Source organism: Triturus cristatus, chromosome 4_1 (genome assembly GCF_964204655.1).
Source record: "Triturus cristatus chromosome 4_1, aTriCri1.1, whole genome shotgun sequence".
Lineage (NCBI taxonomy): Eukaryota > Metazoa > Chordata > Amphibia > Caudata > Salamandridae > Triturus > Triturus cristatus.
This window is the reverse complement of record NC_140585.1, coordinates 1,251,090,107-1,251,105,438: the sequence shown is the minus strand read 5'-3', so window position 1 is coordinate 1,251,105,438 and position 15,332 is coordinate 1,251,090,107. Positions and strand designations below refer to the sequence as shown.

At 49.2% G+C, this 15,332-nt stretch overlaps 1 protein-coding gene across 3 annotated transcripts in view; it reads left to right on the top strand.

The window, feature by feature from the left end:
* The window catches only part of MAP3K12 (mitogen-activated protein kinase kinase kinase 12), a 351,073-nt gene that overhangs the window by 143,695 nt on the left and 192,046 nt on the right, over positions 1 to 15,332 (top strand). Inside the window, exon 1 of one of the 3 annotated variants that reach the window (XM_085654689.1) lies at positions 14,281 to 14,437. The exons of the other annotated variants lie outside the window; for them this stretch is intronic. The gene's annotated coding sequence lies outside the window, so the exon portion shown is untranslated. Of the gene's footprint in view, positions 1 to 14,280; positions 14,438 to 15,332 lie in introns of those variants that run through there. 3 annotated transcript variants of the gene reach the window in all.

Genomic DNA, 15,332 nt, shown 5'->3' with positions numbered 1-15,332 from the left:
TTCTCTAGCTTACTTAATTGGTCACAAGGAAGCTGCATTTTAAAATATCTTGCAAGATTGACACCTGCTGCAGAGGCCTTTGTGTGCCCAGCAGTGTTCAGTAGATTATAATAATGACAACTCTGGTGGTTAATGTAACTTCGTGAGAGTTCTCTGTTTTGCCCAGTCACAGTTTTTACTTGTAAAGTAGCATAGAGAGTTAATGTGCCTGCTGCAACGCACATCACGCAACATTCATATCACAGATTTGTATTTCATGTAGATGAGTTAGGAGGTGGTTACTGCTTGTGACACCAGGACCTCTTGTTATTCCCAATTCTCAAGTTGCTGTCTTTCTAATATAGCACAGGGAGCTATGGACCGGCATCAAGGCGCTGCATACAAACTGCAAGTGAGTCATGGGTTTAAACTCCTATTGTTTTTTTTCTCAAGCTGCTGTTATTCTAAGTTTGCAAAGAATGGGTCCTTTTGGTTGTAATAATGTCTTCTTAATACAGACAACCCCAATCCCTGAGGTACATTTTTAATCTTAACTTTGTGTTTCTTGCAACAATGCACTCTTTACATATAAGGTCTACACGTATGTAACTCCTATTCTTTATAACCCTTGTTTCATGTAAAATTTCCTGGATATTGATGTACACACTTGTAAGATTTATTGTCTGTGTGTGTGTGAGAGATGTAAAGCGCTCTGACACCCTACAGTGGGATGAGAGGCACTATTAAACAAATGGAATACATGTGATAGAGGGGCTGTGGAGAGATGAGAGGCACTGCTGGAGGGGGACGGTGGGGGATTCATTGAAGAGCCCCAACAAAGATTGTACTGACTTGGTGCACTTCGAGGTCATCATTTACAACGCTTTAAAAGCTAATACAATTGAGTATATAATGAAATATGTATCCTAGAATGTGCACTTTTGGCCCACATTTTCTTGGGAGACAACACCCCAAACCGTGCAGGTAGTGGTCAGGCTCGCTTGCTGCACTCACTATGCACCATACGGTGGCTGATCAGACAATTTGCCAGGGCTTCTTGGGTTCCCAGCCCAGCCCTGATTCGAATAGATGTTGGACAAGAGCTTCTAAGAGGACAGGGAATCCGTCACTCCACAATGCTACAGCGCCTGCTTTGCTGAGGGGGAGGGGTGGAACATTTTACAGGCGATAAGGTTACTTTGCACGCTACGAGTTTTCTATTCATTCCAACCCTAATATTGGGGCACCTCCCTATCTCTATCATTAAGTTACTGTTAAGATCCGTGATATTTAGATCTTTAAAACTATGGTTGAGACAAAAAACACGATGAACCCGGCTGTATTTGGGTTCTTGCGGTGGTAGAGATTAAATCACTCTTGTAATTCGTAGTCACTTTATTAGCTACTCTGGGGACATTTCACATAAATAATTGTTAATCAGATTGTTTGAAGCACATTTAGTCCTATCTCGCCCCATGTGTGGTTATCCGGGTTGTATTTGAAGTGGCAGGTAAGACTCCTCTTGCTTCTGTAGAGCATGTTTCAGTTCTCCGAGGAATTGGCACGGGATTTGCCTCTGACGCTGTCTCTTCCAGATCGAGCGAGTGTCAGAAGGCCTGCCAGGTATTTGGGAAGGTCTCTTATGCCATGAGTTCTCCTGACTCTGGATTATACTGGTCGCACAGCAGGCCCCAATCCTGTCCTCTTCTGCTACTTCAGCAGTATGCTCCTTTGGGGTTCGTGTTGTTCTGTCACTCTGGTTGTTAAAGGCTGTTTGATTGCACCAATGGTTTATTACGTCACATATCCGTGTTTTCTGTCTGAGCACATAATTGTGGTGTTCAACGGACAAACTGTTTTTTTTCTTCTGTTCTCCGGGCCCACGCCTTTGGTATTAAAAAGTGAGATGATTTTTTTATGTTTGGAAACTTTGTGCATTTGATTGTTTGCTTTAACAAAGCACAAAATATTCTTGCATGAGGGATAAAGAGGTTACTGCCGTTGTAGACGGTGTAGCATAACCTGTACTGCAGCACCCCTGCTCCAAGGTGACCCCAAAGAAGTATTCACAGAGTACTCCAGACCTGGCCTGCACCTGTGTCGGGTAACAGTCATCACACAGCGTTGCCACAGTGCTTGCTATTCCTACTCTAGGGCCGACGCGCAGCTCTGGCAGTGCAACGCAGCTTTGCGTGCAGCACCACTTGCTGCTCTTGCACTAAGGCGCGCGCGGCGCTCTGCCAGTGTACGTCATCACTGCCTCTCATCCGTGTGTCTTGTTTTCATCTGTCAGATTCCATCTGACAGTGGTGAGTTTTGGGATACCGAGGCGATAGCCTCATTACTCCACATTCACTTTGAGTTTTGTAGTCGCTGTTTAGGTTGTCTTATTGATGAGTGACGCTTTGTCACAGACCTAGCACCGCCTTCTGGCTTTATGCTGCGATAGACGGCCACGCGCACAGCTCTTCCAGAGCACCTCAGTGCCACATGCTGTGCCGCCTGCGACCCCTGCACTCTATAGATGACCCGTCCCGGTTTTTGTTTAGCCTTGTATGTATACATACATATATAAGTGGTGTGACAAAGGCAGCCACAGCTGTTGAAACGTGTTAACGGTTTTGGCAATAAATCGTTCTGTGAGCGAACTAGAGCGTGCTGGAGTCTGTCCATAGTCAAAGGCAGGCATGTGGAGTTGATATATATATCAAGTCCAATTCTTACGTTTTTTTACCAAAGAAGACCGAGCCCAGATCCATAAGCGTGGTTAAAGAATAATTTATTTGTTTACATGGCAAAAACGCCCGACGCATTTCGGAGTGATAGCTCCTTTGTCACGGGTCATTGAATGTTTGTTGCTTCAAAGTATAAATAAAGTGTTTACATCACATAACAAAAACATAAAGGTATTGTTGATGATGTATCACTTATGTGGAGTAAGGAGAATATATAACTATTACATTGAATCTTGTAAAGAAAAATGATGAATGCGCTGGTACATTGAATGTCAGCCCACTGGGGCGGAATCTGTTGAAAACATCAACAAATAATGTTGAAAATAATGACAATTGTACATGAATTATATTGTCCAAATGAAATGTTTTGGTATATTGCTATTAATTATTGTGAGATAGTGAAAAGTCAAACAGCGCGATCATATAAATGATGTTCCATGGAGTTATAGTACCACTCCAAAATGGCTGCCAGTTTGCTGGGATCCTGATGTGGTGTAGTAGTCCTACCTTTATGTTTTTGTTATGTGATGTGAACACTTTATTTATACTTTGAAGCAACAAACATTCAATGTCCCGTGACTAAGGAGCTATCGCTCCGAAACGCGTTGGGCGTTTTTGCCATATAAACAAATAAATTATTCTTTAACCAGGCTTATGGGTCTGGGCTCGGTCTTCTTTGGTAAAAAAACGTAAGAATTGGACTTGGTATTACGAGGTTTGCTACTTCACCAAAGCCCGCCGCCACCTAAGAGGCAGAGAATTCGCGAGCTGAAGCTTGGATATATATATATATATATATATGTGTGTGTGTGTGTGTGTCTGTGTGCGTGCAGGTGTGTGTGGTGGCTGGATGCGTGTGTGTGCTCACGTACATACATACACACATTTAAAAGGCTACATTTAATATTAGCTATGGCAGGACTTCCACCCTGACCCCCCTGCCCTCCTCCCCACTGTGTCTCCCTCTACTTTGCTGAATTGCCTGACCTTTGTCCCAAAAACCTGGACATGTATTTAAAATAGTGTTGGGACACTGTCCACCGAAACCCGGGACTGTCCAGGGAAGTCCGGGACATCTGGTCACCCTACTAATATTGGAGTGCTGGCAAGGGCATACAACTCTGCAAGTGTGCCCCGGCTGGCGTGGAAGCTCCTCGTCCCTGTCCAGGCCCTTTCTGTTGCAGCGCTAGAGTTCCCGGACACCTCTGGCAACTCATTCATTCCACACAGAGACGAATCGGAGCTAGTCTAGGTATCACTCATTCTAAATGAAGGCAGGCTCTATCCAACCAAGGGTCAGCTGTAACAGGGGTGCTCGTGAATGAATTTCTCAGAGTTTGAAGTGGATATCTCTAGCAAACGTTGAAATAACAGATGTCTGATTCGAGGCACTGTGGGGCGAGGGTGGAATGATGTGAATGAATGAAGAGCGCATTTGTCCAGCACAGCAGCAGCCCAGGGCACCAGCTGTACGCATGAGTTTTGGAAGGCCCTTGAAAAGACAGATTTATGAATGTTTAAGGAAACGTCCTATGAGTGGTGGAGTGCTTGAATGGTAGAAAATCCGTGCGGGGACCCAAAGGTTGATTACAAACCGTCGCTGCCCAGTCTTGATTCCAACTCCTGGCTCTTTCTTCTACCCTAACACTTAGGGCCTCATTACAATGGCGATCAGACGCACCGCTATTGCGGCAGGGAGAAGGAATCCGCGGTTCCACCCGCCATATTATGATGACGCCGCCGTGTAGGTGGTCGGAAACATGCCTTTTACTATTGCGGCTTGTGCTGCGGCCTGGACAAGTGCCAGAACCACTGGTATCGTGATCGGGTAGTCGCATTGTTGCCCTACATGTCGGGCAGACCGCCGCCGATGGACTATCGGTGGCGGTCTGCCCGACATCATAATGAGGGCTATAATATCTTTATTTAAATCTTGCAGGTTCTCTTTCAGCTCGGGTTTCTTCCTTGGTCATTATTTTCCTTTCATTCCCATTGCCGTTCTTATTTCCCTTTCCTCCGTTTCCCTTACTCGCAGTCAGTCTGAAGATCAAAAAGAAGCCCACATCTCCAACAATGAGTGCCAGTGCTCACCACCTTCAAACACCGGCACAAACCAAGCGCTGGTTGGCTTGAAGTTCCTGATTGATTCGGAGGCAGTTCCGGAGAGCTGCATAAGGGACGGTTCTGCCTCCTGTCCTGTACAGGTGAGGATGCCGCTGTTTCACCTGCAAGCCTTGTGCTGGATATGTTCAGTGTGCCTGCTCTGGGAGCGCGCCTGTGCACACAGACGATGCTGCTGTTTCACCTGCAAGCCTTGTGCTGGATATGTTCAGTGTGCCTGCTCTGGGAGCGCGCCTGTGCACACAGACGATGCTGCTGTTTCACCTGCAAGCCTTGTGCTGGATATGTTCAGTGTGCCTGCTCTGGGAGCGCGCCTGTGCACACAGACGATGCCGCTGTTTCACCTGCAAGCCTTGTGCTGGATATGTTCAGTGTGCCTGCTCTGGGAGTGCGCCTGTGCACACAGACGATGCCGCTGTTTCACCTGCAAGCCTTGTGCTGGATATGTTCGGTGTGCCTGCTCTGGGAGCGCGCCTGTGCACACAGACGATGCCGCTGTTTCACCTGCAAGCCTTGTGCTGGATACGTTCGGTGTACCTGCTCTGGGAGCGCACCTGTGCACACAGACGATGCCGCTGTTTCACCTGCAAGCCTTGTGCTGGATACGTTCAGTGTGCCTGCGCTGGGAGCGCGCCTGTGCACACAGACGATGCTGCTGTTTCACCTGCAAGCCTTGTGCTGGATATGTTCAGTGTGCCTGCTCTGGGAGCGCGCCTGTGCACACAGACGATGCTGCTGTTTCACCTGCAAGCCTTGTGCTGGATACGTTCGGTGTGCCTGCTCTGGGAGCGCGCCTGTGCACACAGACGATGCCGCTGTTTCACCTGCAAGCCTTGTGCTGGATATGTTCAGTGTGCCTGCTCTGGGAGCGCGCCTGTGCACACAGACGATGCTGCTGTTTCACCTGCAAGCCTTGTGCTGGATATGTTCAGTGTGCCTGCTCTGGGAGCGCGCCTGTGCACACAGACGATGCTGCTGTTTCACCTGCAAGCCTTGTGCTGGATATGTTCAGTGTGCCTGCTCTGGGAGCGCGCCTGTGCACACAGACGATGCCGCTGTTTCACCTGCAAGCCTTGTGCTGGATATGTTCAGTGTGCCTGCTCTGGGAGCGCGCCTGTGCACACAGACGATGCTGCTGTTTCACCTGCAAGCCTTGTGCTGGATATGTTCAGTGTGCCTGCTCTGGGAGCGCGCCTGTGCACACAGACGATGCTGCTGTTTCACCTGCAAGCCTTGTGCTGGATATGTTCAGTGTGCCTGCTCTGGGAGCGCGCCTGTGCACACAGACGATGCTGCTGTTTCACCTGCAAGCCTTGTGCTGGATACGTTCAGTGTGCCTGCTCTGGGAGCGCGCCTGTGCACACAGACGATGCTGCTGTTTCACCTGCAAGCCTTGTGCTGGATATGTTCAGTGTGCCTGCTCTGGGAGCGCGCCTGTGCACACAGACGATGCTGCTGTTTCACCTGCAAGCATTGTGCTGGATACGTTCAGTGTGCCTGCTCTGGGAGCGCGCCTGTGCACACAGACGATGCTGCTGTTTCACCTGCAAGCCTTGTGCTGGATATGTTCAGTGTGCCTGCTCTGGGAGCGCGCCTGTGCACACAGACGATGCTGCTGTTTCACCTGCAAGCCTTGTGCTGGATACGTTCAGTGTGCCTGCTCTGGGAGCGCGCCTGTGCACACAGACGATGCTGCTGTTTCTAGTACAATCCCTGTGCTCCATGTGTAACGCCCGCTTGCCCATTGACTCCAGTTTTCACAACGCTTTTCCTAGCCTGGAGTGGGCTGTCCATGTGTGGGGTTCAGAGTGTGCTCTGCGCTCTCCTCACCCTCCAGCAGAATGACCAGAAGACTGCCAACTGGACACCCACGGCTCTTTTATTTTTTGAAAAACAGAAGAATTATTTTTGAATTAAGTACACAATTTCCCGTCAGTTCATGCCGACTTCAAACGTTCAAGAGGTGTAGATCCTCTGGACAGCTGCCCACGGGCAGTGCATTCCAGAGACAGCTGCCTACAGACAGTGCATTCCAGAGACAGCTGCCCACGGGCAGTGCATTCTAGAGACAGCTGCCCACGGGCAGTGCATTCCAGAAACAGCATCCCGCGGGCAGTGCATTCTAGAGACAGCTGCCCACGGGCAGTGCATTCCAGAAACAGCATCCCGCGGGCAGTGCATTCTAGAGACAGCTGCCCACGGGCAGTGCATTCCAGAAACAGCATCCCTCGGGCAGTGCATTCCAGAAACAGCTGCCTACGGCAGTGCATTCTAGAGACAGCTAACTACGGGCAGTGCATTCTAGAGACAGCTAACTACGGGCAGTGCATTCCAGAGACAGCTGCCTACGGGCAGTGCATTCCAGAGACAGCTGCCTACGGGCAGTGCATTCCAGAGACCGCTGCCTACGGACAGTGCATTCCAGAGACAGCTGCCTACGGACAGTGCATTCCAGAGACAGCTGCCCACAAGCAGTGCATTCAAGAGACATCTACCTACAAGCAGTACATTCCAGAGAAAGCTGCCCACAAGCAGTGCATTCAAGAGGCAGCTACCTACAAGCAGTGCATTCCAGAGACAGCTGCCTATAGGCAGTGCATTCCAGAGACAGCTGCCCACACGCAGTGCATTCCAGAGACCGCTCCCATGGGCAGTGCATTCCAGAGACAGCTAACTACGGGCAGTGCATTCCAGAGACAGCTGCCTACGAGCAGTGCATTCCAGAGACAGCTGCCCACAACAGTGCATTCCAGAGACAGCTGCCTATAGGCAGTGCATTCCAGAGACAGCTGGCCACACGCAGTGCATTCCAGACACCGCTCCCATGGGCAGTGCATTCCAGAGACTGCTAACTACGGGCAGTGCATTCCAGAGACAGCTGCCTACGGGCAGTGCATTCCAGAGACAGCTGCCCACAACAGTGCATTCCAGAGACAGCTGCCTATAGGCAGTGCATTCCAGAGACAGCTGCCTACAAGCAGTGCATTTCAGAGACAGCTGCCCACAACAGTGCATTCCAGAGACAGCTGCCTATAGGCAGTGCATTCCAGAGACAGCTGCCTATAGGCAGTGCATTCCAGAGACAGCTGCCATGGGCAGTGCGTTCCAGAGACAGCTGCCCACAGGCAGTGCGTTCCAGAGACAGCTGCCCACAGGCAGTGCGTTCCAGAGACAGCTGCCCACAGGCAGTGCGTTCCTGAAACAGCTGCCCACGGGCAATGCGTTCCAGAAACCTCTGCCCACAGGCAGTGCATGCCAGAAACAGCTGCCCAGGGCAGTGCATTCTAGAAATCTCTGCCCACAGACAGTGCGTTTTAGAAACAGCTGCCCACGGGCAGTGCATTCTAGAAACCTCTGTCCACAGGCAGTGCGTGTCAGAAACAGCTTCCCATGGGCACTGCATTATAGACAGCCGCCCACAGGCACTGCATTATAGAGACAGCCGCCGACGAGCAGTGCATTCCAGAAACAGCTGCCCAGGGGCAGTGCATTCCAGAAACCTCTGCCCACAGGCAGTGCGTTCCAGAAACAGCTGCCCACGGGCAGTGCTTTCTAGAAACCTCTGCCCACAGGCAGTGTGTGCCAGAAACAGTGCATTCCAGAGACAGCTGTCCACAGGCAGTGCATTCCAGAGACAGCTGCCCACGGCAGTGCATTCCAGAGACAGCTTCCCACAGACAGTGCGTTCCAGAGACAGCTGCCCACGGGCAGTGCATTCTAGAGACAGCTGTGAATTCCAGAGAGAGCCACCCACGGGCATTGCATTCCAGAGACAGCTTCCCACAGGCAGTGCATTCCAGAGACAGCTTCCCACAGGCAGTGCGTTCTAGAGATAACTGCCCACAGGCAGTGCCTTCTAGAGACAGCTGCAACAGGCAGTGCATTCCAGAAACAGCTGCCCACAGGCTGCGCATTGGCGAGTTAGGTTCCAGAAGGCTTTGTATTTCATAGACAGTTGTTAACGTTGAGTTTATAATCTTGGGGTAACTGCACACAGACTATGCATTCCATAAATACCTCCCATAAGACAGACACTGTAATTTGTCGGTGGGCCCCTGGCCACAAGTTATGTGTTCCATGGACTGTAGCTCCCAGTCCGTGCATTCTTGCGGTAGGTAGCTGCCTGTAGGTTGTGTGTGTTTGCTGGGCAGCTGCGCGGGCGCTCTGTGTGCCGAACAGATGCCCACAGAGTGTTTCCTGCAAGCAGCTGCCCGCATGATGTGTGCGCTAGCACACATTGATATCCTGTAAGTGTCTTCTAGTTAGTGTAAATTGTTTCACCGGGGCCACTGGACTCGGGAGATTAGTGTCCAAAAAGCCGAACCCCCTTTAGGGGTATCTATCCCAACTGGTCTCTTAAGCGACGTCTTCAATAAGAAGAACCCGTGATGCTGGATGTAGCTAGCGCCCAAAATACCCCACAAGTTGGCAAATTCCACAGGCGCTAAGGTGCATTTCGCAGAAACACTCAGTCATGAGGCCCGGGCTACCCATCTGTTAACCACTTGCCATTAGCCAGTGGGCAACTTGAACATCTCCTGAAACAAAACAAGTTCAGAGATAGTTCAAAGGGTTTCCTGGAAATGGCCGCCGAGCCGGAGCCAGTGCAAGCTTCCATGAATTAGTGCACACCGGGGCTTAGTCTGACTGCTTGTGCGCTGCAGCTTCGTAACACTCACGCGTTCATCCTTTCCCCTTCGGATCTCTCTCAACTTCACTCGTCTCCTTCAAAAGGCTGGGATTTGAGGCTCTGTAGCTGCAGTCTGGGCATCTCTCTCCCCTAACCTTCTCCTGAGCTTTCTATTTCGCTCCCATCATTATACCTTTGTAGTTTTGCCACTTGCCAATGCCCTGTTTGACTCTGGTGCCAGCCTAGATTTTACTTTCTTTCATTCTCCTCTCTTTACTCTCCTTCACCCGCCCACTATTTCTCTTTCCGTTGCCCCTTCATGTCTTTCCTCCCCCCCTCATTGTCTTGTTCCTCATTCCCCCACTCTCATTTCATCCATCCCTTTCCCTCTCTTTACCCCCCTCACTCTTTTTCTTTCCTCTGCCACATCCTCTTCTCTCCCTCTAACCCTCTCTACCCCTATCTTTTCAATCTCTCTGCTTCCTCTAGCTTTCTCATCCCTTCTCACTCTTTCCTCTGCCTCTTGCACACCCCCCTCAATATCTTTCCCACATCTTTGCCTTTCTACCCCCTATCACTCTTAGTTTCTCTCACCCCATCTCCACCAGTTCCACTTTTTTCTACCCTTTAACAGTGGGTTTATCAGGGAGTCTGAAACTGTCATGATTAAACTAGCCTTTTGCTCCTCTCCCCAGTGTCTTTGTGTTGGGCACCTTCTCAGTCTCCCCATTCCTGGTGAGCGGGTGCTGTGAAACTAGTGCACCGAGGACGTAAAGGGACCATTCACACCCTTAAGATCCGCGGCAGAGGCAATGTCTCTCTGTCTGTTACAGGGAGTGGACTCCTTGGTCCATGGAGGTAACCTCAGAGCCGTGAGACAACTTACAGCTGTAGTCATCGTATGAGGTGGCATCATTCTATCCAGGGGACTGTACAGTTGCAAGATACACCGAGCACTGCTCAAAACACTGCCTGAAGGTTATGAGCAGGGGCAGGATGTACCCTGTCTATGCCATGCCAGCTTAGTCTTGTACTCTGTGTATGTGGTTTCCCCTCAGTCTTCTGCAATTTTGAGCCGCGTCGCATCAGTTTAGTATTCTCTATATGGCACGACACCACATAAATGCCACCGCTGTCTCGTACCCTTTTTACCATGGTTTGTATCCTTTCTAGGCTTTGTCAACGTAGCCTTGTACCCTCTCTAGGCAATTCTGCCTCAGTTTTGTGACCTTTATAGGTCACATCTTAATTTCTTGGTTGCGTCTCTTTAGTATGGTACCCTCTTTAGGCCGCGTCACCGAAGTCTTGTACCCTTTCTGGCTGCGTCACCTCAGACTTGACCGCCTCTAGGTCTTGTCACATTAGTCTCGAATGCGTTCTAGGCCAGGTTGGTCAGCCATGTACCCTCTCTAGTCTAGATCACCTGTCTCTCTAGGGGGCCTCAGCTCAATCTGCGCTCTTTCTAGGCCATGTCAGGTGAGTCTTGCTCCTTCTCACAACAGTGTGTTGTCATTATTGTGTCCTCTCCAAGCCAAGCTTCCTTAGTCTTCTGTCCTTGTTAAGCTAAATGGCCTTAGTCCTCTACCCTCTCCAGGCCACATGGCATCCGTCTTGTGCTATTTCTAGATCAACTCGTTCTTGTGCCCCTTCTAGGCCTCATCATCTTAGTGCTAGTACTTTTCTTAGCCCATGTCACTACAATCATATGCCCTTTCTAGGCCATGTCACCGTATCTTGTATGTATCTTTTAACCCACTCTAGGCCGAGTCCCCTCACTCTTGTACCGTCTCTAAACCGTGTTACCTCACTTTTGTATCCTCTCTAGATAGTGACACAAAAGCGTTGTATCCCAACAGGCTTTGTCGTCTCAGGTTAGGCCACATCCCCTGAGTATTTGGGGACGTCTTCAGGCTCTGCCTCCTCAGTCTTGCTCTGTTGGTAGTCTGCATCCCCTAAGTCTTGTATTCTCTCTAGGCCACATCACCTCAATTTAGTAGCTTCTCGAGGCAGTGACAAAACGGTCACATATTTCTTCTATGTCGTGACACCTCAGTAATGTATGTAACTTGTCTATTCCTTGGAACCCCATTTTTGTTCTTCCTCTAAATTGCATCACTGCAATCTTCAACACTTTCTGTGCTGTTTCATGTCAGTCCTGTAACTCTCCAGGCCGCATCACATTTTCTTGTACTTTTGTTTGTCACATCAAGTGTAGTTCAGTCTCTTGGCCCTGCTTCCTCAGTATTGTACCCACTCTAGGTTGCCTCCCATCAGACCTGAAACTTCTCCAGGCTGCGCTGTCTCACTCTTGTTTACTCTCTTGGCTGTGGTTGTGCAGTTTTGCGCAATTCTGAGGCTTGTCGCCTCATTCTTGAACCGTCTTTAGTCGTGCACTCTCCCGATGCTGTGCCACATCACTCTTGTATTGCTGCAGTATTGAACACACAAGAGGCTACTTAACTTGTCTTTAACCCTCTCAAGATTGTGTCCCCTCAGTCGTATACCTCTTTAAACTATGGCCAACCTTTGAATCCTCACTTATGTTGGCGCCCAGCACCACACCAAGATTTTGTCTTTGCATACTCATTTGCAATGGTTAATTCAAATATGTTGGCAATTCAAAATGATTCCATCTGTTTTTTAAGATAAATGTATGACCTACCAATAGAATCTTCATTAAACAAACCACGTAATCCAACCAATAAATTAAGGATCTGAGGTCCTATGTCGAAGGATGCCAACAGATCAGGGTCGATAAGCTGAGCAGGAGAGCCTTCATCTAGTAGGATCACGAGAAACCACTAAGCTCAGGCTATGTGTAAAAACTTGACTGTAGTGGAGCTCTGTCTTGATATGGGACTATTGCTGATTATTTGCAGTCCTTTCCATAATCGTAAATGCCGAATACAGAGCAACAGTAGGTCAATAATTGACCACGCTCAGTGAATTCAAGGTAACTATGGAGTTACTGAGACACACTTTGTGGTATTGGCAACAAATCTTTGCCTCAAAGAAAAGCTTATAAACTTATGCTACTGGGCCCACCAAAGCACGCAGAAGGGAATATATTGTTTGATTTTCTCTCTCATCTTAAAGCCATCGAGAGACCTCATCTTTGGTTAATATTGAATTTTGAAATGGTGGGACTTTCATTAGGGCAGCATTTTAGATGGTATCTCTCTGTGATTCTATCATATCCTCTGTCTCACCAGAGTCATGTCTATTATAAGAAGAGCTTACATTGCAGGGCTCAGATTGGGATCTGGAATCAAGACTAGGATGGAAAAGCTTGCTCTGTGTGTAGACATGCAGCATTTTGTGGCTCATTTGTAGGGGAGTCCTGCAGTCGATGAGTGTGAAGGCATCGGAAGAGGTAGAGGAAGCTCCGGAGGGCTGGATATAACATGGATGATATGTGCCCTCTGTTCAAACTGTCTTGTCTTGGACCTATAGGCTTGGTATTTCTAGAGAACAGAGTAGTCTGGCTGATTCGAAGTCCTCTCCAGTGGGTATGAAGCATCCTGTATCGTGCACTGTGTCGTGATTTTTACCAGTATATTTAAATATCTGCCAGCTCACCTTGTTAGAACTGATCTGTTTCAGTGTTCAGTTTACTGTGTTACTTGCCCCAGCCTGGCTGGGGACTGGGGAGTGAAGGTTTTTCAAGGCTTTCAAGCTGAAAGGTTCTCAATAGTACCTGGAGTTTTGTACTCTATTCCGCCCATCATCAGGAGGTGGTAAACATTCTGCAATATGGGTGTTGCTCAAATTCGGCTCCGGATTATGGATGGACCTTGATTACGGTTTCACTTTTCATGCAGCCGACAGCCTTGTCCATTAAGGTACCCCAAGTAGAATGTTCTGCCGCAGTAGATTCAGAAGTGCCTGAATGTAGACATTGGAGGAAGAGAAGAGATTGTGAGCGGCAAGAGGGAACTAGAGCCCTGATAGTTGGAGTGAGGTAGCTTGAGCAGTTCAGGTGAATCCTGAGGCTATTTAAGACTTCATTGATGGTCTGCTGTCTCTCTGGTGATATGATGGCATTTGTCACGTTTCAAAAGTTGGTATTCAAGGCTATTTTGAGTGCGTTTGTTTAATTTTAGACAGCGCCATGCCTTCAAGGGCAAGTTTGGCATCTGCTGCCAGCCTCTGTGGGCACATAACTTGATCTTCCAAACAAGCAGTTACTTAACCTAAACATCAGTTGTTGAACAGCATGCAGTGGCTACAGCTTTCACGTTCCTCTTCCCATTAGAATCTCACTTTTTGCGTTCTGATAGATTTTGAATGTATGGGTGTCGACGAGTAGCACCCTTCCACTGGAAGAATATTTGGCTATCGCACCAAATTTGAAATGAGGGGATAATCTTGATGGCCCCACGGCTCCTGTCACCCAAGGTTCGCATGCCATAGTTGTGCGTATCTGGAAAGAGACAGTATCTTGTCAATCACTTTCTTCTCTACCCACTATTGTGGTGCCCCCTTTTTACGTCTATGATTCCAGGACTTCTACGCTCCCGGCTCCTCTGCCTCTCAGAGAGATGAGATCAGGAGGTGTAGGGGGAGATTATAGGTTGTCAGGAGAAAGGGGGTGGACTCGATTCACCTCTCCTGCCGAATCCCATCTTGATGACATCAGCATGCACGGCTCGCCGGGGGATGCGCGGGACTACCTGCAGTACCAACCACCTCACTGGCAGTCGGCAGCCCATTGGCCAGCCTCAGGCGAGGGGAGGGGAGAAATTGATTAATAAAAAAAGGGAAAAGATCCAGCGAGAGCAGGAGTAGCGGTGTTCAGGAAGAGAGAGTGAGAGTGACGGTGGGGTTCCCTGCGGCTGGAGAGATGTAGTGAAACGAATCATTGGGAAAAGCCAGAGCGCTCCTGATCCTGTGGCAGCGGAGCAGCAAGACCCTGTGAATGGGAAGCTCAGACAAGGGGATGGAACAGAAATAGAAGCACAGCTGAAGAAAGGTAGGGACATTGTCGCTTGTATGTTGCTAATGATGGTATTTAAAGGGGGTGAGCGTAGCGCGATGGGAAGGTGCGGACAATACTGGGCATGAAATGAGACACAGGTTTAAGAGGCGAGGATTGATGGAAGGCGAGGGGGCTGAGATGTTGTTAGGAGAGGTAGTGATGAGGAGGCTGCGTAGAGAGCGGGAGCAGGTGGTTACTGCGAGCGATGCATTTTGTCAGCGGGGGTTGGGTCCTCCTGAGAGCGAAGATAAGGGGGGGTGGAATGGCAGTGTGCCCTGCCTGCATTGAATGTGACCCAGCTGGTGGGATGCAGCATGCTTGTCTTTGCTGCTGTAGTGATGCTGCGCTGGGTCGGGATGGGAGAAGGGGAAGACCAGCTGCTTGTGTCTACGCGAGAGAGGTGCGAGGATGGCGCTTCACAGCACTTCGTCAAGCCTTGACTGAGAAAGAGGGTCGTGAGATCTCCGGAGGCAACGCAGGGAAAGATCTTCCTTTTTAGCAAGCCTGCAAATTTTCTGACTGTATCATTGATCCGACAATCTGGAGATACTGGTCACCAATAAATAACAAGAAAACAGGCTTTCGTCACGACTGAAATCATGCAGCGTTTCATCAGGAAGCTCAGCACAACCGGAAACATTTAACTAGACCCTTGTCTTGGGATCTCCCTGTGTATTCATTGTTCCTCTTTGCATAAGGTTACCGGATTTGTCCATACCGTCCAATCCTGGGTTTTGATTTAACATTTCAATGCATTCTGAAAGTTGGAGTCAAGATCACATGCAATGAACACAGTAGTCTGTACAAGGAAACACAGGCCTGGAGTGTGGTGTCCTCGTTGACATGGAGCCACCTGGCAACCCTGTTTAGTGGGTCGTTCAAGGCAGTC